We start from the raw sequence: 26,397 nt of genomic DNA, 5'->3' as shown, positions 1-26,397 counted from the left end.
AATGAAATTTCCATTGTTAATTACTGGTAAGGCCATTGGTGTCTTGAGCTGTGCAAGGGTTTCAGATGGAATGCAAACACAGCGCTTGGATGATCAAACTGGCCCATGGCCTTCCTCAGAAAACATAACATATCCTTTCACCCTTCCCGTGCCCGCACAGGGCGTTTGTGCTATCCGTAATGATAACTGTGCAAATGCTGGGCATGTCCCCTGCTGGTTGGGGCAGCTGACCTGGTCACACAGTGTGGGGTCACTTGTTTGGTGTGCCAAGGTCAGGAACTGTCTGAGAAGAGGCCCGTGACTGTCAGTGGGGCAGTGACAGTGCAGCAGAGCAGAGGGATTATCAGCCAGGTGAAGCAGCCTGTTGCACAGTGCAGCCCTGCTCTAAATCCCTGGGATCTGTTGCTCAATTTCCCTGTAAGCAGCTCCCGCTGCCAACCACATTCTGTTTGCAGCACCTTACTTGGCACAGAGAGTCACTTTTGTCTCAGGAGCTCCACGCAGAACACAGAGGCATGCAGGCAGACGCTGTCTTTCTGGGCTGGAACACGGCAGCAAAGCAGACACAGGTTTGTGGTGCTCACATTTTGCATGCACACTCTCGCCTCCTCTACAAGGATGGAGTGGGGCTAATTAGAGAGCAGAGCATCAGTGGCCAACCTGCAGAGCGAATGAGAGAAACACGTGCCAACAGGTAACAGAGCTGGGCAAACCCAGGAGAGGTTTACATTCTGTTAAAGCTGTCTCTTTCCCCTGGAAGTCTGGGGGTGGTTTTGTTTGGCAGCCAGTCATAGGATGCATTTTTTAAGCTTCACCTGTCCCTCCAAGAAAAAAATAAAAGCTAATAATTTCTTCCCAAGCTATTTTTAGGCTGTGCCCAATTCTGTAGAAATGACACAGAAAGGAGTACACGACATCAGGCTCTAACTGGGCATGAAGAAAACCAGCATTCACATCAAGTATGTGGACTGCAGGAGAACTCTTTTGCACCCAGCATTTCACAAAACAACCCTGCCATTTATGAGCTCTACAGCTTTAAGAAGTAAAATAGTAACTGTACAGATGTATGAAACCATCTGAACATGGAGGTTTGTTTCCCTGTGGTTCCCTCAAGTCAAACTCTGCTTTGAGAGGTTTTTGGGAGAGGTGCCTCCAGCCCAAAGCCATGTGCCTCATGGCATGTCTGTCTGAGCCAGCCTTGAACACGTGAACACTCATGGTTTCTGCTGACAATGGGTGCTGGGCACACATGCATGATGCTGTATGTGCTGACCGTGCCAACGTGCGCAGACCTGGGAATGCTTCCCACAGCCATAGTCAGCATGGAGGGCGGCGGAGATTCAAAACGGGAGCTGAAGGTACATGTGCAGGAGACTTTTCTCCATTTTCAGTGTCCTCCCTCATTTTTTTCCCTCGCAGTATTCAAATACCAGGCATTTCGAAACTACAAACATTTGTGAACTATAAGCACCTGGTAAATCTGTGTATGCTACACACCTCAGGCAAACGTACTTGTGGAAACTCCACAGCCTCCTCTGTGCACCCATCTCTCTCTGATTTGGGGACATTCATCTTCCCTGAGTTCAGATGGCCTCCCTTGAGCAGCCACCTGACACAGGGCAACAAACTGCCCACTGGGTGAACATACTGCCTCCCACCCGACTGCGGCCTGCCAAAGACCTGATGTCCCTTTTGCCAGAAACCCAGTGTCCCCTCTTGTGCTGGCCAACACTGGGGTACCAAGCATGCGCTATGAAGCTGCAGGACCGCACTGATGTGCACGGACTGGCAGAGCTAACAGCTTCCCGGCACTGCGCCCTAGGGAAGCCCGGGAGCGAGGTGGGAAGCTGCTGCTGAAGGGCAGGGTTGTCTCCATGCTCGTAGTGATCCAGCTCTGAGCCCCCTAATGCAGAACTGCCAGTGACACTGGTGGGGGCAGAATTTGGCAAACACTGGAGCACCCTGCCTACGTTTATAACAATAGCGCAATTTGTTCCGGGAGGAGATTAGAACCCCTGTGGGCCTAAAGGAGGTAATCAGAGAAAGGCAGGCCTGGGGTGAGGTGCTTAAGCACAGCTTTTTGAAGATGTTTCCCCTAACCCAAAGGGAACAGACAAGAAGCGATGAATATACTCACGGAGCCTCCCGAAAGCCCTGCCTACCACAGCACAGACAGCCCTTCGCTAAGGCCTGAGTGCTAACCGTCTCTGATGCTTCAGAAACTCCCCCTGCTCTCCCTTGGCCCTTACATCCCTGTAAACACCCCAAAGTAACACAGGGCCCTGGGCGCCGCAGACCAGGTTATGTGCAGACAGCTGAATGCGCTTCTGCAGCCCAGCTGTGGAAAACAGGATTGCTCAGGCTTGCAAAAGAGTGTGAGAATGTGTGAATGAAGGCTGCAGACTTCTTCCTTGCTCCCAGTTTACTCCAGAACAGTTGTTGACAGCAGCTAAGCTCTTCCTGATCCAGAGCTCAGCATCAGGCTCAGCAATGCAGGCTCTCAGGCAATAACTCCAACATGAAAGCAGTGAACAGACAGACCACGGGGCAATTTTCTCCACTTGGCGACAGTTTTGAGAATGTTGTGGCTTTTAGGCGCGAGGCAGTGAGTCGGAGGCTGGTGCAGGGTTGGAGTCCCTGATTTTTGAGCCTGAGCATCTGTCCAACTGTTTGACCCTGAAAGTGAGGTGCCATTTTCGCGAGCAAGCCTGGTTGTTGTGTGGTTTCTATTGTTTACGTGCTCAGGAAGCCCAGCTTTTATGCCCTGGTTACCTGCCTGCCTCCCACCAGTCCTTCAGGTCTCGTGTTTGGCCGAGAGCGTGCTGGGAATCTCCAGTTGCATCTTGCTGGTTCCAGCCACGTGGCTGGTCTGGGCTCCTGCCGGCAGCTTGTCTGCTGTGTGACCCATGCACAGGCTGCCCCCTTCCCGAGACGCCTTCACACAAACAAAGGAGTGACCCATCTCCCGGGTGCGGAACAGGGAAGGCTGCGCTCAGACACCCTGTCCTGATGAGAGGCTCTGATGCTAATCACCTGCCTTTGATCCCTTCGCCTTTCAACTCCCCTTGCCTCCCTCTGGGCGCTGCTCCAAACAAGACCTGCGCAGCTGCCAGGGCACAGGACAGGAAGTGCCACATCCAAGCAGATCAGAAATCTCAGGCCTTGGCGAAGATTTTCTGCAGGTAATTGAGGCTGTTTGCATTTTGCACAAGCAAAACCCGTACCGGTTTGTGCAGCTGAGTGCATGGCTGCACCGCTGCCTAGTCTGGACATGCAAATAGTCCTCAGTGAGAGCAAGTGCAACCTTTGGAGAGTTGATACAAATCTGATTTCATGTGTGCCATCCCCACAGAGCTGGGGTTGGCTTTGCCACCCCAAAACCAAGTAAGAAGTACCATCACTGAAAACCAATGCCAATTTCTTGACATCAGTGATCCATTAGAGATGGATCTACACTCACAGCCCTGGTAGATCTTCCTTTTCAGGCACGAGGCTTCATCTGAGTGTAATTTCTGTGTACCAGGACTAGAAATGTTAACATGTGACCAGGATCCTTGCCTTACTCAAAACAAGGCCCAGATGAGATTTCCAGGGCAGGTTAACTTATGGTCTAGGGGTGAATTCTATTTTGCTCTCTCGTTAGTAGGTTTCAAATTGCTGCTTTTCACTTGGTCCCCTAGATCCATGTCAGGTTGGCTATCGAGCTCACCAGCATTTGGAAGACACTATTCCTAACCAGAACCCAAATTTGATCCTGACAGAGGCAGCCTTTTTTTTTTTAACTTGCAATTCCTGGCTAAAGACCAGATCCATGCCTGGGTTTGGATCCAGGTATCCCATAAAGCATCAGTGTAGGCTGGTCCCCCCTGCTCCATCCAGCTCCCCTAACCAGTCCAAAGGAGTGTGTTCCCAGGCGGACTGTTTCTAGGAACAGAGCAGTATATTCACCTTCTAACTCATTAATGCTAATAGCAGTTGCACAACATGCAGCTGAAATGTGGCTGTACTGTTGCTAGCAATGTATCCCAGTGATGTGAGGGAATGCCCGTTAAGAGTGTTTAAACAAGCAGCTTTCCCGACCACCACAGCTGGGTTTAGCTTTCGGTTGTAAGTGTTCTGAGGTTTCCATGTTTCGAGGTATCACAAAACCAAGCCACTAACACCAGTGTGATTCTCCATTTCAGTGCTGTGCACTTGGCCACGGTCTAGGAGGTCTGAGCCCACCTTGCCATTGCTCTCCCTGAGCAAAAGCTCGGGAAGAAAACCTCAGGAGCCCTTTGGAACGGCCTTGGTCACTCATTGCACACAACTGAAAGGGAGTGCAAGCACCAAAGATGGCACATTGGCCTTGAACCCTCCAGGAGCCCTGCACACCAAGGCTCAAAGCAGCAGAGTAAAGGGAGATCTCGATCCAAGGATATGACCAGCTATTCAGCAGGAGACTCTGAAGCCAGGCAAGCAGTGAGCCAGCCATTGAGGCTGGGCACTCACATTAGCCCTGCCAACGAGCCTAATCAGAACCATGCTAAGAAAATGGAAATCTCTCCCTCTTCAGAAATTGCTCCAGCTTGGTGAGTCGCACACGAGTGCAGAGTGAAGTGCTTTCATATCCTGCAGATTTCATCAGTTCTCAGTACTCGGTGCTGCTGTCTCATCCCACTGGCTCGCTACGGGAACATTAACTATGCCCCCTTCAAGGCCCATTCCTCCTCTTTCGCCACAGCCCCATTACAATGCTCTCGACTGTCTGTAGATAAATGAGCTGTGCACCATATTTCTACCTTGCGTCGAACAGCAAACAGCTCTCTCTGGCCTGCTCCCTGATAGCAGAAGCGTGCAGGTCATTTCCTCAGGAGACACTTCTCAGTGCCCTGACCCTCGGGTACCAGTACCCAAACCCATCCTTGCAATTGGTGACAGGCACCCCAAGAGTTTCCATGTTGGCTTTCTTTTAAGCTCCACTTATCTTGGCTGCTTTGTCACATCTTTGGCTTCTCCTAAGCCAAGAAAAAAAACAGAAAAAAAACTTAAAAAGGGAAGCCATCGAGTGCTGAAAAAGGGCAGAGTTCTTCACTAAGTTTTCCTGAGCAATCCCCACATGCCTTCTGGGCTTCACTGCTCCAGCAGCTAAGGGTGGCCATGCTGCCAGCACAGGCAGTGCTCTGTGTGCCCCGCTCTGCCTCTGCAAGGGGAGCGCTCCTCCCTGGACACCGAGGAGATGTGCTTCGGGTGAAACGCAAAGTACCAGCCAGCTAGTCAACAGTACAAACGACGAGTGAGAAAGATGTAGAGCCTGACGCAGTGTGGGCAAAGCCAGAGCAACCCCATGTGATGCTGCACCAACACACACACAACGAACTCGGCCGCTCAAGGCTGCTCCTGAGCTTCCATCTGCTTGGGCCTGTCTGGGGGATCCTGATACTGCTGTGATAGCCGGAATGGGCGTGTGGTTCACCCTGCCCTCTGTCTCTGGCCTTGTGGCATCCCTTGGAGGAGGATCCTCTCCATATGTACATAAGGAGAGCAGGGCTCTGCGGGAAGGCAGCTCCCCGGCTCCTCCACCTCTTCTGCGTGCTGTGCCCACCCACTCCCCATGAGGCACTCTTGAAGCCAGGGTTCTGCCCAGAGCCACAGAAAGCAGTGGTTAGCTGTGCTGAAGATTGCTCCCTCCCCACACCTGTGCCTGCTGCAGGGTCACTTCCGTTTGGGAATGCGTCCTGCTTTCAGCTACCTGAAATGAACAGCGGGGCTGAGTCCTGAAGATATGGGTCCATGGGAGGATGAAGAGTGCTACTGCAACTCTGAAACAGCGGAAAATATGAAATAAACCCTAATTCCCTGCTGGTACTTGTCCGCACCATAAATAAAAGTTATAACCATGTAAGCAGCCCACAGCTCCTGGGAGCCCGATTACCACCTGAAACAGCAGGCAGAGGAGCTGCTGCTCTACAACAGAGGGATCGTGCTTGACTAAACTATGCACCTTATTGAAATGCATGCTGTACAGGAACATTGTTTGTTGAAACCATACTGTCTGGTCCTCCTGAGCCATTCCCAGAAGTAATTCCTGCGAGGAGCACGTGCCCAAGCCAGTCAGAATTTCTGGAATGGCATTCCAGTTGCTCAACACCTGGTTCTGCAGATCGAAGAGAAAACAGAGCGACGCCTTAGCCAGTACAGCAGATAAGGGTGTGAGAATCCAACATGCTGGCTGGCACATGAAAGTGCGGATGACCTCGCCCCTTGTCCAAGATTGCTCAAGCCATCGAAGATGTCACTATCAATACATACATCTTCATTTACAGTCACAGGACAGCTCTGCTCTCAGTGCTTGCCTCTGCCCTCAGGTATTAGCCCCAGAAAGGAGACAAAGCATGCTGCCTGTTGAACAACACACTTGCAAAGTTGTCGGCTCCTGCAAACCAACTGTAGAACAGGATCAATGAAATTCTCTCCTCTATTATTCCGTGTAGTGGGGACTTTTCACCTCTTCAGATAAACTCACACACAATTAAAGGGAGGTCAAAGTAACGGGTGCTCTGTTTTCTTCAATCTGAGACTCGTGGCTCCACTCTACTATCTTCCATATAATGACTGGAAGACCTCCTCTGGATTAAATAGAAAGAGGCTCCTCTCAGTCATAAAACCAGAGTGGATCCAACTTCTTTATATAGAGCAACAGCTTGAGGCAAATGCCATTCTGCATCTGTGTCCTTGGTATCAGTCAGGAACAGACCAAGAAATCTTAGTATGCAGCCATAACCAGGAGAAAAGGTGTGTATCAAGAGGCGTCAATTAATTCTCTGACTAGCAGATTTCAGCAGCTGTAGCCCAAACTCACGGGTAAGGTAGGAGGGGTGAGGGGAGGTGCTTGATGCGAATTCCTTCACGTCCCAGCTGGGCCACAGGGACCAGTCTGCAGGAGCGAGATGCAAGACAATAGATGGCGAGTAGAAGGCAGAGATAGTGCTGGGGGAAGGGGTCACCTAAACCCTCATGCCAGGGGCATCCAGGGAAGGTCTGGAAGGAACATGGAACCAGCCTGGTGCTAGCACTACACTCCCAGGAACCCAGAGCTGAAACAGAGCCCAGAGGTATATGGTTGCTAATGTTTTCACCTGAGCCAGAGGGAGCACTTCAGCAGCAGTCTGCGAGAAGGTCTGCCTTCGTTGGTACAGCTATTATTGGATAAAAAAGGGAAAAGGAGGTGGGAACAAATAGTTCTGGGTTCCTTTAAAATATCAGTTATCAATTAGCCACACTAGTGAGTGAGTAAAATTATCTGAGACATTATGACTGCGATGGCAAATAATAACAATGTGGAGGCAGGTGCTAATTGTAAGCATGGCTGTAGCACGGCCATGGATCCCAACTTACTCGAGCAGAGAAACCCTTAAGTGTAACAGATCCAGCCAAGAAATTCTCCCCCTACTCTGGGGACAGCCTCATCTCTAACCACTGTGTGCAGCAATGATGCAAAGGCGGGATCGGACCCTCACCCAAAATGACTGGTCCTCTCTGGAGAAATTAACAGGACTTGAATAGGTTTCAGCCCCTGAAAGGTAGTAGAGCGCTGGTCAGAGAAAATGATCAATGCACGGAGACGGATTTCTGCCAGGTAATGCCTCAGCCCATGGCATACTGGGCTGGGAACAGACCCATCCTAGTCCATCTGCTGCGAAGCTCCGACCTTCTCTTTTACACTGTAGCTATACCTGTCGAACAGTATGGCTGTGGCTACAGCCTGTGCAGAGCGACTCCTGCCTCGCCTGTCTCACACAGACCAAATCCCTTCCATCAGCACTTCTACGATCATCGCACACCTGCTGGCAAAGCAGCTTCACAGAGTTTCTCATACCCTCTGAACCACTCACTGTGGCAATGCAGCTGACATCTAGTCACAGCTGACAGCTTATCTCTGGAGAACCACTTTCAACTCCTCTCTCTTTCCCAGTCCCACCACTGCCAATCAGCAGCACTGGGACAGCTTCTCGCTTTTACAAATGTCACAGAGGCTTCTAGAGCACAGGCCTGGGTGACAACGACTCAGAGGTTTGTCTCAAGATGAACACTACTCTGATTTCACACAGATGCAGATGGGTGCCTGTGCACTCAGGGGCAGCTGCAGACCACCAGCTCAGGCCCATGCCTGCTCCTGGCCCAACACAGTAAGACTATCCAGGCATGAGGTTGTTCAGATCTGTCTTGAGAAGAGGCTACGGGCCACTGGAAACCCATGCTGTTCTGCTTTGTGCTACCCATGGGAAATCAACCTGTTCACCCTCAGTTTTGCCATGGCAGAAGTCAAGGCTGCCTTCCCACCCACCCTCAGACCTGCCTGATGCCTGCAGGCTTGCCCAGTGATCCGGACTCTGGGCCGACGCTGACTGCACTAAAGCAGAAAGACGTGAGACACTGAACAGCTAAGGAACCCCTTGGCTGGGACTAACAAGCCCACCTGCAGCTTTTTAATGCTTCTCCGCCATCTCTCTGCCCTGAAAGCACAGTATGGGACAAGCAACTGAGACTATTCATTTCATCAGACAAATCCATTCTGCTGAGAACACAAATAGTACAAATTCCTTTAACTGAAAAGCTCATAAAGGATATGGAAGTCAGTATAAAGGTTTGGATTCACCTCAGAGCACTGCCCTCCTCGTTAGCTGAATGCCTGCGCAAGGGAAGGTTCGCTTCAGTATCTCCTGGGTTTTATCTGCTTTCTGGGTATGGCAATTGTTTCTAGGGCCATTAAATGTTTGTCTGTGTTCTCCCTCCTGCTCACCTGCGCTGCTCATGTACTTTCCCTGGGAGATGGAATGTTTGCCATACCAAAATAGCAACCAAATGAAAGAAAGTTCAAGCAGAGCTATAAATAGAAAGGGCACCAGCCTTTCACAGTGTGCGTATAAGCTACTTCACATCCACTTCCTTTTGTCTGCCATTAACTCTGAGATCTGAGGTGAAATAATCTTTCTGCACTTTGGAAGAACAAACAGCGAAACAATAAAGAGAACAAACTGCAATGAGGAAGTCCCTGAAGTGCTGTGTAGGAGAGATGGACGGACTATTCCATGTGTACAGTGCTGTGTACCACAGCCACAGCTGCCAAACAGGAATACTTGGGTTAGAGTTCAGCAATACTTACTGGGAATTTGGGGACGGCTGAATGAAAACGCCTTGGCTGGAATTTCACTTGGCCCATTCTTCTTTACCAGTCCCTCTCATGCCTGATGTGGAGCCACTGCATCCATGGGCAACGCACAGGGGCACTTCCAGGAGGAAATCAGCTTTCGGGGCTGCGGGCAGCAAAACAGGGAGGAAAAGAGATGAGAAGAAGTGAAATAAGAAAGAAAAGTTAAACAAAAAAGAAACAATTTTTTTTTAAAAGGACAAAAACTGCTTGCTTTTCATAGCAAAGACAGAGCATGTCAGCACTATTCCAGCATTGCTTTTCCATGGAGATAAGTGCCTTCTCTTGTTGCCATGGGGTTTGTTTAAGACAGCTCTGGGTGGAAGGGAGGGGGTTATGAAGGCAAATGGGGTGGGAAGATGCTCTAGGAGGCAAACTCAGTTGCAAGGCTCCATCCTCACTGACAAAGCTCACAAACCCTCGCTCTACACTGTATTTTCCCACGTCTGCCCTGGACTGGCACAGTCTAGAAGTCCTCTTGTGGAAGGCTTTTCATATCCAGTAATTGACACTGAGATAAAAAACAAATCAACCCAGAAGAAAGTCACCATCTCAGGCTAGATTAGATTAAGTGGCAATCCACTATTTTTGGCTTTACCTGTTAGAAACGGACACCAAACGAAACATCAAACAAAACCTCACTAAAAGAAACTCTTGCCCAAAATGCAGGCTCATAAAAACATAAAAAGCTCACGGGCTGGGTTTATTATTGTCTCAGTGTGCAATATGAGATTGGCCTGTATAAAGGGATGCCCATTTCTCTGTTGAGGAGGTTCTGTGGAGGCTGACGTGTGCAATGCTTGGCCTGTCAGGAGTTTTATGCTGTTTTAGTTACAAACACGATCATCAGTAATAGAAGAGAAAATCACCACATGTCTTAATGCGTCTGGCCTCCTGGTGAGAACTCCAGACCATCCTGCCCTGCTGTCTGAACAGAACTCCTCTGATCCCTATCGCTGCACTCCTCACAATGGAGGGGGTTGGACTCTATTGCTTTTTTACTTTAAAAATGTTGAGGAAACTAGATGGAAATTCTGACAAAACAGCTTCCTGCCTTTTCTCCTGAGCACCTGGACACACCAGATACCTGCTCCATCATCCCATTTCCCTGAGCATGTGTTGTGCTGGGTGGAGAGGTGGCTGCAGCTTGCATGCACTGAACAGGTTGCTCCCATGCTCCTGTGGTCAGTTGCTACGTGTTAAACCTGGGGCCAGACCTATGAGGCAGATGGTCACTGCCAGTCCATTGTCCCTCCCACCCACCCTAGAATGCCCACGAAGGGGATCAGCCTGGACGAGAATGGAACTCTAGTTGTGTTTGTAAGAGTGCTACAGTGCAACGCTGCTCTTTCCAGAACTCGCACAACTCCATGCAATACGAGCGAGGAAATAATCTGTCTGGGAAGACGCTGCCACACATGAAAGCATCTGCCTACAGCCAGATTCCATCAAAGAGCAGATCCGCAGACTGATTTTCCCAGTGTGACATCTCCCATTCGCAGAGCACTCAAAGGTTCTTTTATTAACCCCACTGTTGTTCGTGATTCAAGCAGCGTGATGAAACAGCTCGTAAAAAGGCACTCGGCTCCACAAGCACTGCCCCACAAGCAATACAGCGAACCCTGAGACCGGGTGCTGGCAGGAGCAGAGCCGTAGTAAGCGGGGCAAGGGAGGGGCACGGGAAGTGCTGTGAGCAGTGACATCCAGTGCTCAGTCTGTACGTTAATGGAAGCCCACCTCATCCATTGAGGACAAAGCCCAAGCATCAGCTCGTGGTAGCACAGCTCACAGGGAACGCTGCGACCGCTGCCAGTGAAACCCTGCACACCCGTTCACTATTTCCGTTTCTCCACTTGTGTTCCCTGCAGGCATGGGCATGTTTTTATGCATTTCTGCTCTATCTGCAATGACGTCATGGGCAACCTTATGCTGACTTATGACCCACAAGCGGCTAAGTACCGCTGGCTTATGAAACAGTGAAGGGAGAGGAAAGGCAGGAATAAAGCTGGAATAACATTAATAAACTCGGCACCAAAAGGACAGAAGTGGTACCTAACTCCCATGTTGATCTGCTATGGATATTCCAGGAAGAGCCAGAGAGTAAGGGAGGCTTTCAGAGTACCTAGGAGATTTGGACAGAGCAGGATATATTGCCAAGGGCTGCGCAGCTGAACCCTGAACAACCACAACAAACACTCTGGGGCACAGTGCACAGCACGGCAATTTGCTGGGGACTGGGCTCTGCCACAGGATACACTAATGCTGTACAAGAGGTCTGAAAACATCCTCAGAGCAACCACCAAATCTGCATGTCCTTCAGAAAGGGATTTTATTAGATGGCCTCAACAATTTATTTAGCACAAGTGTACCTGTACGTCCTTGACCTATTAGAAAGCTTTATTAGACCATTATGCTGTTGAAATGTAGGCTCTTACATGTCAGAGGGGAGCTGTTCCTGAGCCTTTCCCTGTGTTTTTAATCGATGGGAGAGGAATAGATTGTTCCCCAAAAGCATTTCCTACTGATTCACTTCTTTATATCATCCGGTTCACAGGTCTGGTCTTGACATTTCACCACACCTGGCTCTCCCATTGACTTCAAGGAACAGGCCTCTGTGGGGGCAGCGCGTAAGTCACTCAATAAAGGTTTTCAAGAGGAAGTTGCACCGACATTTTCATAGATCTAGAAAATGCTAACAGGTTCGCTACTGCAAGTACAATGAGCTGTGCCAACCGGAGCAGCACAACATAATGAAGGACTGTGCAGAATGGCCCTCATATTTGCAGTGCAAATCCCTTCCACCCCTAGGCAGAGCACGGCATGTCCACTGCCTGTGCTGTCCTCATCAGGGCAGGCCCGCCTCCTTCAGTTCCAGGCTGCAAAGGGGCTCCAATACACATTATCTGTGGCATATGAGGGACTCTCATGTGTACAGAGACACTGTTTCCCACCACCCACTCCACAACAATACCAGAAGCCATCGTCCTAAGAGAAGCCGGAACGCATTGTGATTGTTTTGTTTCCTCCACAAAGAATTTGCCACAGGCATTTAGCTCAAATAGAGACTTCTTGTATCAGATGCTCCATAGTCGCACGAAGCATGAGTCACTTTTAAAGCTGGACAAAACCAGGACAGTTACAAAGGGCCACGGCACAGTGCAGAGAACCATGCACAATGTGGTGGCGAGGGAAAGCCTGATCCAGCTTCCCTCACCAGGCTGTCCCTGAAGTGGCCTTCGAGAGACACTGGGACACAGCAAGGCTTTGCCAGCTGCATCCCTAACACACGGTGCATCCACAGCAGAGTGAGCTTGTGTCTGGATGAACCTAACAGAATCACAGAATCCTGGAATGGTTTGGGTTGGAAGGGACCTCAAAGCCCATCCAGTTCCACCCCCTGCCATGGGCAGGGACACCTCCCACGGGATCAGGGGCTCCAAGCCCCATCCAACCTGACCTGGAACCCCTCCAGGGATGGGGCAGCCACGGCTCCTCTGGGCAACCTGGGCCAGGGCCTCCCCGCCCTCAAAGGAAAATATTTTGCCCTAAGTAGTCATATCAATCTCCCCTCTTTCAGCTGAAAACCATTCCCTCTCATCCTCTCCCTGCACTTCTTGATCAAGAGCCCCTCCCCACCTTCAATACTGCAGTGATTAATTATAAACAGTATTTGCATAAGATCTGGAGGGGAAGAAACCTTTTCATGCTGCTGAGGAGAAAGAGAAAGGATACCCTTGAACAGCACCATTTGTATAAATGATTGTGTTTTTTACCCACGGTTCACCTGCCAAGTTCTCTTGTTTGGGAGGAGCCTGTGTGCTTTTTGATGTGTAAAGTAGGATAAGGGATTGTCATTATTAAAAGGCTTACAAATTGGGCAGGGAGCCCTAGGTGTGAGGTCACTCTGACTACACAAAAGGGAAGGTTTGAGCTGAGCCAGGAAACTTGGGTTTGACTGGGAGGGCAGGGAAAATTGTTTTGTCCTGCAAGGCTGCAGGTTTGCCCGCCTGTCTGAACAGAACCCAGCTCACGGGCTCTTTTTCTCGGGTCTGAGTTTCTCAGTCTGTCTGTTTGCAGAGCGCTGAGAGGTGTGATAGCAACAGAATTCATTCCACCTCGCACTTTTGATGAACCTGGCTGCTGCAGGAGGAACTGAAAACTGGCTCTTCATCCTGTTGGGCTGGGAGGGGCATGGAGTAGTAGGAAAGCACTAGGAATGTTTCAGCTGTCCTTCCCAGAGGGTGAAGTCTTGGGATGGTGATGGAGCCACAAGCTCATTTATTCCAAGGAAGGAGCCCTAGACAGACTGATGCCAGCCCTGGGTATTTGGCTGAAGGGTCACATCCTAATGACAGCAATAACACTTGTTTAAAGCACGCCAAGCATCACAGCTTAAAGGGGTGCTGGGACCTCAGGAAAACACACAGAGAGGACAGCCAGGCTTATGAATGCAGACCAAGCACTGCATCATGGGATGGCTGCACACCAGCCTGGAGCCTGTCACTGCACCCTGAGCTCAGGCCGGCATTGTCACCAGTTTCAGGGGTGGCAGACGCAGGCTTCACCCACAAAAGAGAAGTCTGGTGAAACAATACTGGAAAGAGGAATCAACCACTTGCACGTCCAAGAAGACTGAGGAGGGGTCCAGTCCAGGACTTCCCAGAAAATAATCCACAGCACCACCAGCAACAGTGACAGCGCTCCTCATTGCAGAGCGATCTTACCCTTCCCCATTCTCCTAAAGCTGGAGAAAAGAAGACGTGCCGCAGCAGAGGTGTGCTGACAGTCCCAGACCTCCCTGGCCCATGCTGTGCTCTGGCAGCAGCAGTCCAGAGAGGACAGTTTGGGGTGGCAGCTTTACCCAAGTCCTCCAGTGGAGCCTGAGGTAGACTCCAGCTTCTGATTCACATTCTAGCTCTTGCATTCAGCACCACCTCGGCCCTGACCAAAGAGGCTTTGTTGAGTTCTTTCCCCTTCCCTTTGTGAATGCAGCACAATTCTTCCTCCTCCTACACAGTCTCCAGCAGAGGCCAAGAAAACCCAAGGGATATGAGAAGCTGTTAAGAAAATACAGTTGTGCTCCAGTGGACTTCAATACTGTGGTAACATCGTGAACCCACTCACAGTCTTGGCCACCTCAGTGCTATGAAAACTTTTTTCCTTCACAACTAGGCAAGTCTAAGGTTACACTGTTGTTAAGAGCCTTAAGGTGCCTGCAGCGGCAGGACCAGAACAGGCCTCTCTCACTGAAAAGACAACAGCTGAAGGGGAACATGCTGAAGCTCTGGAGTGAAGCAGGGAATGCGATCGGAAACAATTTTTCACTTCTTCCAGTAACACAAGAAGTAGGCAAAAAAAATTGATTGCAGCTGTGAAACAGAAGAGCTTTCCACACTGTGATTTGCTTCAAGGCTGCTGCCTGCCTGGGCTCATCGGGGCCATCGTCATTTTTCACTTTTCTGTGCACCATTCACCTGTGGAACCCACTGCCACAGCTGGCAGTGAGAGTTAGAAGTATGAATGGGTTCAAAAACTCCCTAAAAGAACCCGCAGAGGGATTATGAAAGTCTAGTGAACAGAACGGTGAAAATGTTACATCACTGTTTTGATTTTCTTCTTTTTTCCTCATTCTTTTCATGCCTCCCCTTCCTCTTTCCCTAACAGATATCCTGTTTGCTGTGACACACAAGCTTTCGGTGTGACTTCTGGGCCTAAGGAGACGGTTCCTCCTCCTTGCCCGTCAGTCAAGGGCGCAATTACATTTCGCAATAGTTAAAGGCCAACAATGAGGTGCCAGGATGTGATGTTTCTCCCCCAAAAAGAAGATTTCAAGGTAACAGAAAGTTTGGCAGCACTGTGCATTGTCAGCAAGCAGAGGGAATATCTTGTCCCGAGATACAGACTCAGCCTCAGAAGCGTTTCCTGAGTGTTGCAATTTTTTGCCTTCTTTATTTTTCAACTTAGTGCATCAAATTGGATTTCTAGTACTGCTGGTCACTGGGAAGGCACGCGACCATATCACCGTAACATCTTTGGTCCTGGACTCATAAATGAATAAACATTTGACCACTGCTGCTGCACAGATGTGGTTATTACCAAAAACAGTCCAGGACACAAAATACCAGTGTCTGGCCCAGGGGAAGCTGCTATCTCCCGTGTGGTGACACAGGGTCCAGTAGGGAAGAAGACTCTCAGATCCACCAAAAGCCACAATGCTGGCTTATGAAGCTGCTCAAATTTATTTCTCTCTATTCCCAGCACCCCCTAGAGTGGTTTACAGTTCGCGAAGTACTAATACTCAAATACACTGTGGTTTTACAGCAGTGACATTAACTCTTCTCAATCCCTTGCTCCCCACCTCTGTCCCATGGCTTTGCTGAAATGGGACGGGCTTTAGTAAGTGATGAGAAAGTGAGGAGAGGGCCCAGAGATCAGTTGCCCCAGGGCAAAACCCAAAATTCTCCAGACAGGAGAAGGCAGTAGCATGCCAGAAAACAAGAAATCCTTTGAAGACTTCCAAATGTTTTGTTTGAGGCAGTGCTGGAAACTAACGCTGTTCTTTTCCACAGCAGAGAGAGAAAATGGAGTGCGGGGAAGAGCACAAATCAGACACACATGATTTATGAGGACCAGTTGCAGTGCATTAACAACAGAGCTGCCTGTTCTGCCTGCAGAGTTTGATGTAGCGGACCAGCCTCCTCCCTGGGATGAGAGCCCTCGATGCAGTTTCATTTGAACGCTGAAGGTCAAGGCTACTTTCAGTGTGTCTGCAAGAGGTTTCTGCTGTGGCCACAAGGGCAACTGCAGCCCTGAGCCCAGCTCTCTGCTGCGGCAAAGAGGTCCTGCCCTCTGAAGAGAAAACACTAAGACGTGTTTTCCTGGGAAGCAGGTCTTCGACGCAGGCCAGAAGGATGAAAAGCCGGGGATGCAGTACCAGGCTGGCTGTGCTGGGGCGCTGCTTCCCAGCATAAATTCCAATGGCCTCGCCAAAGGCAGCGATCCTCCACAAGAGTGAACGCAAAAGAATGCCAGCGAGAGCTGCAGCCTCTCTGTCAGATCCTGCAATGAGGGTAAGCAGCCAGTGATGGAAGGCGTTTAGAGCACACTTCTGCTTTGCATTTAAAGAAGAACCAAACAAACCAGCAAATCCTGGAATTATTCCTTTCTCATAGAATGCGTGCGCTCCAGTTTTCAGACCCCAGAAACTGCTGCGGTTCATCAGAATGCCACAAAATTTTCACAAGAACCTGTTGGATAATTGCATTTTGTTCATGTTCTCTTGTTGCAGCTCTCTTGTTTTGGCCTGACCCATCGCACTGTAGAGGCAAAGCACAAATGGCTTTGTAGCATCAAAGCGGGCCGGTGGCCTTTCAATTGCTTGAGATGCCTAGGCCCAAGACTGAGCTCCAGGAGTAGCCTGCACTCTACAGCACAGTGTGCTCAGCTGCAGCACAGAGCCCAGAGGAAGATTTTCTGCTGCAGCTTTACTGATCCAGGCACACAAACTAGATTTTGGAACTGGCGGTTTGGAAAAAGCCTCCTCCAGGCCCAGCTGAGCTGAGCTGATGGACCTTTTGATCAGTGTCCAGTGCTTTTTCAGTTGTGACCCTCTCCTTTCCCTCTGAGACAAGTCATAGCACTACTACACAAAGGTGCTGAAGGGTGACTACTTCAGGAATTGGTAAGGGTCCAAGGCAACCACTCTCACCCACCGAACTCACTTCTGAGCTGCACAGACTGGCACGCGGCAGGATTCACCCCAGAGCAGGCTAGGTCACAAATCTGTCCAACTAGGGCCAGGCTAAAGGAAGCAGGAAGCTTCATTGATTTGGGTACCCTTGGAAGTAGCATGTCTGTACAACCCTCATTAGGCTGTCTCGTGCATACGCATTATGAAACAGCCTCATTACACACACAGGTACTATTTTCTGTTTGCCTCCTGTCCTCCACAGGACAGGGCCTGCTCCAAGGATGATTCACAGGAGAAGACTATTGTCTGTAGCATCCCAGCTTCAACATCTGCTGAATTTGAACGGTAATGTGTAAGGGAAGCAGGGAATTGTAGGAAGAGAAAGGATTAGGGTAGCCAATTGCTGCCCTGAGGACTTGGCAAATATCCTGCCCCTGCTGAGCAGAGTAATGGACTGGAATTTTTCAGGGTTCCTCACACAGTACGTGTGCACGCACCCCTTTGCTGAACGCTCACCTGCACAGCCTCTCACTGCAGAAATGCAGGAAACTCGGTCACTGAAAGGAAAGAACTTTCATTTTTTAAAGCTTAGTGGTCACCAGCCTCAGTTTGGTCCGTACAACGGTGACCGACATCTCTGGGATTTTCAAGAAGAGACTTGTGAAATACACAGGTATTACAGGGATGAAGGGGCCAGAAAAGCACAAGAATATAAGTGGTTTGGTCTGCAAGGTACAATTTGAACACTGGATTGCAGCAAGGCCTAGAATATGCTCACATGCAAAATGAGAGAACCTACACCCAATGCTGGCTCACAGCACCCTTCTTCCACTGGCACTGTGTCTCGCACTAGAGAACCAGAAGCTGCTTCCGGGATCTGGCACAGGGGCATACAAAACCCACCCACGTTTTAATCTATCATTTGCCCATCAGTAGACCTCAAAGCACTCTGTATAGGAGATGCCTATCACCCTCACCTTATTGATCTGAAAACTAAGGCACAGCGTGGTAAAAGTCAATTAAAATGCAAAACTGGCATCCGCTGCATCTGGTTGCTCTTATTACAGTCCAGCCGCAGGGCACTGATCCCCCTTCTGTGGGTGGCTGCAGGGTTTCCAGCTCTCGCAGCACGTCTGCACTTTGCTGTTTCACCCTACAGTCACTATTAGCATGCTCTCTTTCAGCTCCGCTGTTCCCAGTCACTTTTGTCTCTGTTCAGTTTCACAGAATCATGGAATGGTTTGGGTGGGAAGGGACCTCAAAGCCCATTCATTACCAGGCCCTGCCATGGGCAGGGACACCTCCCACTGGATCAGGGGCTCCAAGCCCCATCCAACCTGGCCTTTCACCATGCTTCTTCAGGAGAGCCCAATTGTCCATGAGGTTCTGTTCCCAGGGAAACTCATGAGGAAACTTCCTGCCTCCAGAGTTTGTATTCAGGTCAGTCCACTCTTGCACAGAGACAACATTGAGCAGGTAGCTGAGAAGACAATCACTTTCTCCAGGCAGGTCTCCGAGCACAAGCAGAGTCACTGGAGCACTGCAGACACCTGAACAGCCAGAACTATCTATCATTGAGGTCACTACAATAGAGATGAAGGGAGTGTTCTGTTTAGCTGTAGCTATGGATACAGGAGCCTATAACTGCATGCATTTCCGCTGTGGAGCACTTATGGGGTCATATAAACTTCCTTGATGCCAGAGGCTTGTTAAAAGGCAATACAGTTATTTAGTGTACTGGTGACATACTGCTCCCTGGCATGGCAGGCTGTTTCTGGGCCAGTGGGCAAAGCAGTATCACCAGAGGTTTACGGGAGGAAGGATTGCTTGGGCTCGCCTGTTTGGAAAGGGAATTAGGTAAGAGGTGCTTGACTCTTCCGTTGCCTAAGCACAAACAGACCTACATTCTCAGCGCACTGAAACACAAGGCCTTGAGAGAGACTGAGCAAAAGCCCCATGGAGTTAGGGGCAAAACACCCAGAGCCTACAGTGCAAAAGTGCAAAGGGAAGCTTCAGTTTTAAATAGAGTTTTGAATTTTCTTTAGTGTGGGATCTTAAGCTGGAATTTCCTTAAGCCCTCCTTAAGACACACAAAAAATGACCAGTCTGGTTTGTCGCTTCTGTCTTGACTCCCTGCACGTCTAAGCTGGCTGCAGAGCTATGCTGATGCAAAGTCTGCAAGTGTCCACCACAAAGGAGGAGGGTGCAGTAAGTAGAATAGAAGGACTTCATTGCATTAATGATACATCCAGGAAATGACACTGATGATGCTTTTCCAACTCCTCGAGCACGTGTAAGAGAGTGGATGCAGCACTTTCCCCAGTGGGGTCAGTAGGAATGTCCTGGGCCTTTGGAAGCAGCTCCCATGTGGAAACGCTCTTTGCCTTCTCTCCTGGGAGCATGTGAATCAAGAACCTGCACTGCCTTGTAGCTGCAGAGGTGACTGATTTACACAAAACCGGATAGCAAGAACTTCCTGAGATGACCCTGTTTTGTGAGAAGATTCTAATCTCATGACAAGCTTGTCTAGCCAGATAATGACTGTAATTAGCCAGGAGGCAAGAAGGTGGATCCAGGTATTCCACTTCATGAGTAAGAAGGATGTTTTATGGCAGTGGTATTAGGAGTAGGTTGGAAACTGCTAACATCCTCCAAAACGGCAGTGGAACAAACAGCGCAGCACAGAGGACTCCGCTGAGAGGAGATTCCCCAGCCTGCTCTCTCCCAAAGTGGACAGGCTCGGAAAGAAAGAGGTCGTTTTCCAGAACAGCCAGTCCTAAGCCCATGCCGGCACTTAACAGCAGCAGCATCACCCTTCCCACTCCTTGTGCCGTGCAATGCAATTTGTCTGACCCACGGAGAGCCCCCTCTCTAGCCTCACAGAGGCCTAGCGCAATGAATAAATGTCAGCATCTCTGACACTCAAGCGAGATTTGCAGTGGATGAAAGAGTAAATGCAAGAGGCAGGCTCTCGGTAAAGACCACACTCATCCTATGATTCCATAAGTTTAAAGACACCCTTGCAGTTACTGTGCACCTGGCAGGGGCATGCCTGCTGCAGCACCAGCAGGTTATCACCCCTCCTTATCTCTTGTCATTTCCCGTCAAACATTTGCCAAATGCTTACGCACTGGGTAGATAACAACCCACAGGAACAGCAAGAACAGAATATGCAATTCAAAAGTGCATGGACTTCTTTTCCTGGAAAAAAAACCTCTTTATAAACCAAAGGAGGGACATTCCTTGCAAACAGGTAGCGCTGGTGGTATCAAGTGATGCGCTGGTGGTATCAAGGTGTCTGTCTTTCTGGGGTGCAGGCAGACACCCTGGAACGAAAGTGTGGAGAGGAATGTGAGATTCCCCCCTTTCATCATCAGGATTACTCTGAAGCCTAATTACAGCCATTTAAACACCAGCCTATTTGCCCTGCTCCTGCCGATGGCTGCAGAAAAATGCACAGCCTGATGGGGAGGGAGGTTCTCTCCCAAGAGCTGGCTGGGCAGCTCAGACATGACACTGGAGTTGGGAAGGAGCATGGAGCAGCGGCAGGCATCCTGGGCCTGGTGCCTCCGCTGGGCCTGCTCCAGTGCTCTCCTGAGGATGGCAGCACCACGAGATGCGCTGTGGCGTGACTCACCATGTGGCAATGCTTCATGTGCCACAAAGGCCAGCAGCAGGCAGGTACAGAGAGCCTGGCCATGCCACCTCAGGAACTCTGCAGTTCAGGCCTATGCTACACCAAAATTCACAGCAGCACATCCCCTATGGCTCCTCAAGACAAGCACCATGAGCCAGGGCTGATCCCCAGCTGCAGCAGGATACTCTGTAGACCAAAGGCCTGGTCACATGTGGTGTTGCTTTTCTGTTGCAAGACTTGTCCCCTCCATTCTGCTTCCTATTTCTGTCTCTGTGCACTCCAAAACCCAGGCAGCTGGGCCTAAACCTTGAGTGTCCAAGCACTGTGCTGTGTCCCAGGAGAACTTGCACTGGTAGCCCACCTCTAAACTGAAGGCCTAGGGTAAAGTTGTCCCTTCAATAGGGGCTAAGGAGCAGGGAGTGGAAAATGCTGACTCTTATGTTCTCCCCTTCTGCAGTGAGTTATCTCAGCTCATTTCTGCAGAGCCCTTGATCCTGCCTCTTGCAGGTGGGCCACTGGGATAACTGGAGTAGCTGTGCCTACTCAGTGTCTGAGGGGGATATGTGTGAGCCAGAGATCTGATACTAATGAAGTTCTCATGCATCTGGTCACACTGTACAGTAGGTGAAACCCGTTCAGCTTAGCTTTAACTTGTTTGGTTATAAACTGAGGCAGCTCAGCTGCTCTGAGACTAACCAAGATAGATACCCCTGCAGCAGAGGCAGCATACTCTGTGGTCTGGAGCGGGGAGCTCAGGCCAGAATAACAACCACTGTCCCAATACAAAGTGCTCCCAGTTGTGAATCAAAGCCTTTATGAAGACCGCGTCGTATCCAGACATGCCTTACACTTGTTCTTGCAGACATAATAGGAAGGCAAGCATCCATCCTTTTCCAAGTGCATCTTTTTTTTTTTTTTTTTCCCCTTCTGCTGTGAGAGAGGAACACAAACCGAAATGGGCACTTGCTGAAAGGCTGGAAACAGGAAGTTCTGTTTAGTTTCCACATTCCTTGTTCCTGATGAAAAGCAGGAAATATAAATCGCAGCCTCCTACTTCAAATTTGGCATAAAAATTTGCCTTCCAGGGAATGTCAAATAACAGACTTCACCCTGCTTAGAACTACGCTGATGATATTCAGTGAGAAGTACAAGGCAAAGGTGCAGTTCTGGGAGTGTTTGATTTTGACACATTTCCTCATTCAAATCTCATCTCTGAGTAACCCACAAAAATCGCAGCAGCGGGAAGATAATAAATAATAGTTATTTTAGATGATTTTTACCTTTAAAACACATCTTCCCTCTTTCTGTCTCATATCCTCTATGAGCTGGAAGGAAGCCCCAAAATGACATATTTTTATGGAAAGAAAATAAACTTTATTATTACTATTATTATTATTATGTTTATTATTATAATAATTTCCCCTCTTTTGCTTTCTTCCCTTTATGTAATTTGGTCTTGGTTTTAATCTTTCCTGGTCTCGCACTAATTTCATCTAGGAACACTTCTGGTTATACTGGGAGCTCAAAGACATTGCGCAATCCAGAAGAAGCATCAAGTGAGTTTGTTTTGAATAGTAAAGAACAAAAGCAACTTTGAACTACTCAGTGGGACTATGGTGAGCCTCCTAACAAACCCATTCGGCCCTATGGTAGGTGTGTGCTTCAAAGTTTTCCTGAAAAAATAATTTTTTTTGTCATGCATGTTGTCTCTTTTACTGATGTTATTGTGGACAAGACTGCATCTCATTTATCTGACTTATCACAGACACAGAGAGATAACGAAAGGAGCCTACAGCAGAACAACAGTTTCCACATCTAATGGGAGGAAAAGAGACTACACTGACTTACCGGAGAAATTAAAGGCTATAAATTGGCAAGCAGTGACCTAGAGCCCTCCTTACCTACACTGGGATCACAAGGGAAGTTTTACCTTGCTCTGACCTTGCGATAAGGCAGAGGTGCTGCTGTGCACAAGCAGCGCTCCAGTACAAATCAGTTTTTAGGGGAGGATGTGGTGACCTTTTGTCACTCTAGGAGCAGTGCTCTTCCCAGAGTGGACTGCTCCCATCAGCTGAAGTACTTTCCTGCTTTACCTCCAACAGATACAGACCTGATGTTTGTGCTCTAGTACGTCTGAGCACAGCACTTGTAACAAAGTGCCTCCTCTCTGAATCGGCTTGGGAATCTTGATTTGATTTGGCTTTTCAAAGCACAACAAATATGTGAGTGAATGCCTGTTTGGGAAGGTAAATGCAAAGTATCTGTCCAGCAAGCTGAAAGAGAATGATTCCCTGGATTTAAATAAAATGTCATCATAACCACGGTGCGATTGCAGGAAGGTTTGGGCCCAGGGAAAGAACATCTCCTGAGGTTAAATCCAAACAAGCTGTTCTCTGAGCAGTGGAATTAATGAGTCCCAGTTCACCAGGTATGTCTGTCCTTTGTCCCTGAATTTACCCACCACAAAAACCTCTACCTCTGTGTCAGATGGAGAAGAAATTAGTCAATGCCTTCAAAAATTATGAAGGGAAGACTGACAAACGATGAGGCAGGTAATATTCTCGTGCAGGCTCACCTCCTCCAGAATCCAAGCTGAAAATGACCCATCCAGCTCCTGCCCAGCCCAGCAATTATCATCACTCACAGTAAATAGCAACACAATATAAACAGTACAAATTCATTTGTATGCAAATGTAACACTGGTGCTCCATGCATAAGGACAGTTCATGTTGTGGGGGCTATAATAATTCCACAATTGTTTTTAATAATGATTCCTCTTCACTACTAACACCTGCATTGTTAAGCCCAGTAAAGGAGATTATGGACAAAGAAGAGACACAAGTTTTAGCGTTAAACAGCAGCAGAGCTCCTGTGTTTGGCCATCTATAAACAGGGCAGCGAAACCCTTGTCATAAGCAGCAAATAGATCTTCCCTGGTTGCATGACCAGCCAGATGCTGGGGCATCCCATGGTAGTCTCATCCAGGAACTGTTCCCTCAGCAACACTCTGATTGCAAAAACCCACTCAAAATGAAACACTGCCTAGACAATTTGCCCAGCTCATGTGCAGGAACCATCAAGATTGCAAGCACCGCAATATAAATATGTGGGTAGGGAGCACCTGTAATGAATGATTTGGCTTGGCAGACCCATGGAAGCCTGATGTATCTGAAAAAGCTGGCTCCTAAGCTGTGACTCCACCTCCTGAACGGGAAACCACCCCTTCGCCTTTCTTCTCTAATGGTGGTTGCTCAGAAGCCTTGTTTCACAGCATTTGTTTTTAAAACCCCACCGTGTTCATACTCTTCCCTTTCAATGTGACTCTATTAACCCTCATTTATGCATTGCAATGGAAATAGTTGTCAGGAACAGAGAATCGTGACCTCAAGAAGGGAACACGTATGAGCAGTCGGCCATCAGTCTGTCTCTTCCTGTCATGGTTAAGCAAGCAAATGGCTAAGATTTTTGCCACGGTTTCCGAGTTCTGGACCAAGCAATGGAAAAATGGAAAAAAGCAGTTTCCTCAGGCCGAAGCGAGAGAGAAGCAGCTCTCATCTCTCTTGTGCTGACAGTGCTAAGCTGTGTCATACAGCATGTCCCAGCTGAAGATCCTCAGAGCAGCCCAGCCAGCATGCCTAACCAGATTTTCCACCACACCTTTGGGCTGCAGCACAGTCATTAGATCATGCATGCCTGAAATATCTTGGTGAAGCCAGGGCAAAGGAACCAAGGGACTTGTTTCTGGCTTTGCTCACTCAAGCCAGCAACAGCTTTGTATGGTTTCTGGGGCCTGAGGCACGCAGGAGACTGGCGGGTAAGGGACAACTTCCCCTTGCCATCCCTCTCTGTAAGCAGGCACAAGCACCTCTGCAGAACTGAACCATTATGGGGCAAGACAGTGTCCAGGTCTTTATGGTGCACACAGGGCCCTTCCTTACCTGGGTTCAGTCTGCTACACGGATGAATCACATCTGCATACATGTGTGGGAGAGCGCAAGCAAGCATACCAAGATACACAGGTACTGCTGCTTCATTCCCTAGCAGACTGATTTCTGATCAGAACGGAAAAAACAGCCCAAAACCAGACAAATGCAGAGCTGTTGGCCAGTGCAGAATCTACTGGGCTTGAGGAAGTGAAATAGCAACCAAAAATTTCTGGTGACTTGCGTGCAACCTGAGAGCCAGCCTTCAGAAGCGATGGGTGCTCTACAGGCCTTGGGCAAGCTCCAGCGTGGTCAAGCACACCTCCTGCACACGTGCCCACATTAAAACCAGCACACATGACCTGCCCATTCCACCACCCGTGTTCCCGATGCCCCCTCACTTCACAACACCTTTCAACCACTCCTGAGAAGCTCCCCATTCATACAGAAAAGAGCTCATTCTTTGACTGGCCCAAGCCACAATCTCTGACTTGCCTTGTTCTCCCAAGACCCACAGAGCCACCCTGATGGAAGAGCATGACTCTTTCTGTAGGATGGGCCCTGTGACTTATATCAGGAGACTGGGTCTTGGGCTCTCCTCATTCCTTTCTCCCGAGCAATACCTTCTCCTCTAAATAGACAGGGGAGGGAGAGATGGAAGGAGGAAGGGAGCGAAAAAGGAAGCCAAGCAATGCCTTCATTGGCTCACAGAATGTTAGTATTTCCAGAATATTTGTTTGAGCCAGATCAAATGGTTTTGCTTTTGAGCAGGACCAAAGCGTTATCTCAACCTGCAGCTGTGCTGTCACTGGGCCTCCAGATCTCCTTTTTGCAGGACTTTCGCACCACTCATAGCTGTCTGTCTGCAGCATTATACTAAACATGGCCTGGCCGCACAGCTCATCCCCGCAGCAGAGGAAGGTCAGGCAGCACCACAGCCACACTGTCACATCCAGATTAGCCCACATAAATGCTCTGGCATTCCCAAGTCGAACTCGCTGGTGCACAAAGCACCATTCTCCTCCCATTTCTTCAAGTTTAAGATGGTACAAAAGCATATCTATGGGATGGAAATCACCTGCCCTCAGCACTGGAGCATCCTTGCACCGACATGCAGAGGTGTTATCCTTGACTCTGCACATCTCTTCAGTCTCCACCTCTCTGCTATCATGTTCCTTCTCTGTGGGCTGGCTTTACACAGCTTGGCATTGCTCCACTTCAGAGGTAGCTGTCAGGCGGTTTCACCAAGACCCCACCAACCCTGTTCCTGCTTTCTCTGCTTTTCAGTGCCACCCAGCCCTGGCTCAGACTCTTGACATGTCTCCTCCACACCCAGACTCACAGCAGTTCCTTACTGTCTCCTGCTAAATCCAAGAGCCTGTTTGTACCCTGCACCTGTCCTCCCAGCAGGGCTTGCTCCTCTCATGCCTCCTTCCTGGAATGCACCTTAAGAAAAACCCAGGGATTTGCACACAGACATGACCACGAGAGAAAAAAGGAACAAACAGACGTCAGGACTCAGTGCACTGCAAACTGCCCAGGCAAACCCAAACGCTCCAATAGCAGCACGGTACCTATCTGCACTTTCCTGCCTTCCCAGCAGAGAAAAGAACTCCATAACACTTTGACAATGCTTCCTCTGAAAAGCTTTGGCCTCCTCAGCAACTATGCTGTGTAGTTATGAACTAGCACTATTACACACTTACGCTGGAGATGAGTACAATCGCCAGACCTTGCTGGGTGAAGAGGTCTAACTGAGTTTGCAAGAGCTGATGGAACCAAATCCACAAGTCGGAGCAGCCTTTTCCAAAGTCTTCCATGCGGGAGCAGGTCTGCACTGTTGAGATCAGAGAAAACACGACAGTTAGCAGCTCTGGGGTGTGCTCCAGGCTACTGAACATTAACTATGGATTTCAACAGGACGACTACTTCTGCCATCCCCAAAACCTGGGCCAAA

At 49.2% G+C, this 26,397-nt stretch overlaps 1 long non-coding RNA gene across 1 annotated transcript in view; it reads right to left on the bottom strand.

Annotated features, from left to right (window-relative positions):
* Positions 1 to 490: 490 nt before the first annotated feature.
* Positions 491 to 26,397, bottom strand: part of LOC128852170 (uncharacterized) — a 32,147-nt gene continuing 6,240 nt past the window's right edge. Inside the window, exons 2-4 of the long non-coding RNA XR_008449841.1 lie at positions 26,147 to 26,277; positions 9,146 to 9,296; positions 491 to 660 (exon numbers count right to left, since the gene is read on the bottom strand). This is a non-coding gene — a long non-coding RNA (uncharacterized LOC128852170). The remainder of the gene's footprint in view (positions 661 to 9,145; positions 9,297 to 26,146; positions 26,278 to 26,397) is intronic.

This window comes from Cuculus canorus, chromosome 4, assembly GCF_017976375.1.
Source record: "Cuculus canorus isolate bCucCan1 chromosome 4, bCucCan1.pri, whole genome shotgun sequence".
Taxonomy (NCBI): domain Eukaryota; kingdom Metazoa; phylum Chordata; class Aves; order Cuculiformes; family Cuculidae; genus Cuculus; species Cuculus canorus.
The sequence above is the reverse complement of the archived record's forward strand: the minus strand, read 5'-3'. Positions and strand labels throughout refer to the sequence as shown.